Consider the following 2,208-nt stretch of genomic DNA (forward strand, 5'->3'; position numbering starts at 1 on the left):
TCCCATCAGTCGCCAGCTAAGTCCTCCTTGGAGCTGGGAGGCTATCAGGGATTTAAGGCAAAAGCCCTTTATCCAGGGACTTTCTCTACAGGCTGGGACGAGCAAATGTCTCATGTCAGCAAAACACCATAAATGCTGCAAATGGCATCTTTCTGCTTCTCAGAGGTGGCTAACAAAGTTTTCTGAGAAAGCAAAAACATGGTATATATATTTTGATCTAAATGAATCACTGTAAGGACTGTCAAGCTCATAACTCCTGAGCTCTGGGCCTTCACACCTTCATACCATTCCTCTGTTTGCATCACACATTTATCTGTCAAAAAAAGTGTTTTATTTCACTTGTTTGGCATTTCGTTTTACATTCTTTTTTTTTTTAGCTTTACTCTATTATAGTTAACGTCTCCTGCATTACTTGTACATTAGTCTTGGAACAATCTCTTGCACTATTTTATTTGTAATCTATTTCTTCTTGCACTATTTTTATTGTTTTTTTAGTTTGTTTTACTGTTTTCTGTCTTAGATATATTTATGTTGCATTGTTGGAGGATTTAGGATTTTCATTTCCATAACTACACTGTAGTTGTGCATATGACAATAAAGCCTTTGCACTTTGAAACTAGTGTCTGTGTTAGTAAGCATCTTCCTATTTTAAGCTGGCAGTTTCACTGGAGTTGATACCCAAAAAGGGTGTGCGGGTTGGATGTAGTGATGCTACATGCTAGTTAACCCTTAGCTGATTGTATTGGTTAATCTGGGGAATTAAATTCCCTGCCCTCAGGAATGCCTTCGGCTCCTACATCCAGACCAGGTGTTTGCACACAGTCAGCTGCGGGCCAGGGTGTGTGTGTGTAAGTGGGGAAATCATGCTACCATTCCTATTTGGTTGTGACACACCTTATTACCAAAGGGCCCAATTGTAATGAGGGAGAAATAGAGCCAGTCTCACCTGTCCCTTTAATAAAGGCAGCATTAGGAAAGGCAGCGGGGAGGAGAGCAGCTGTAGGTAATTCCGTCTCTCCAGGTCAGCCACCAGACAAGCTGTAGCAGGCCCCACTTACTCCAGCCCAATTAGCACACACCAGCAGGGAAATCTTTCCTACTCAGACTAACGTTGCAGCGCACCCAGACGTTGCAGGGTTAATTCTTTCCAGCCTTAACACTTGGGGCTTCAGACCGGCTCCAACATGCTTCAGCTCCAGGTTCCCGGCTTCGATGCCAAAACCTCCTCGGAGGATCAAAGATAGATGAGTAGATGGGATTAGATAAGATGCAGAAGCAGGCATGACATCGTTTTTCCATGACATTTATTTGGATATATTACAGCGTCACACGTCAGTACTGTTTCGTCAGAGCTATTGCACATTTTTTCATTACGGTGGCAGTGCAACAATAGCAAATAAAACCATAATTCTCGGTACCAATAGCTACACTAAGTATGAAACATTTGAAAATATGACTTTAGATATAATTTAGGTGAGAATGTCATGTAAACATTGTAAAAGGAAAGGTAAAGATTATGTTTTCCATCACTTTGGTCTTGTTTTAAATGGTTCTGGCCGTCATTTCTGATTGCTATGATTACATTATACCCATCAATCAGAGAACATACGCAGCAAAGTCCAATGAGGCAATAATCCAGGCTGTAAACAAGCCAACAGTTCAGTTAAATCAAGTTAAAGCAGAGAGTCAGTGATGGATGTTTACAACAGACAGTTTGGGTAATGCCTTCACCATTTGTCTTCATTAAGTCTACCAAAAAACAATGTCTAAACTGGGATTTAGTTTGAAATATACAGTCTTACTGAGGCAGACTACTTTTTAGCATTTCAGCTGTGTTCCCATATCTCCGCATTAAACGTTGTGTATGCAGTGTTATTATTATTAATAGGAATGATGGCTACAACTACAAAAAAAGGACTGAGGTTGTACTAATAATGCCTGAAGGCCTGTCTGTAGGGTGCGTGAAAACAAAGTTCTGAAATCTATCACCGACGCTGAGCTTACACACAGCTCCATATCGCCACTCAGCACTTGAGTGAAGCTACAGCAGGAAGAATTGGGAAATATGTGTCAGACTTTCACTGCGACTGTCACCGACCAGGTGGAATGTGACACAAACGCTGCCACACACACTTGGAGACAGTCGTGCGTGGTGGCGGGACAGAGATGTACAATCCTGGCGTCTGACCCCTCACACACTCCTCCACA

The sequence above is a fragment of the Pseudochaenichthys georgianus genome, chromosome 3, assembly GCF_902827115.2.
Source record: "Pseudochaenichthys georgianus chromosome 3, fPseGeo1.2, whole genome shotgun sequence".
Taxonomy (NCBI): Eukaryota; Metazoa; Chordata; class Actinopteri; order Perciformes; family Channichthyidae; genus Pseudochaenichthys; species Pseudochaenichthys georgianus.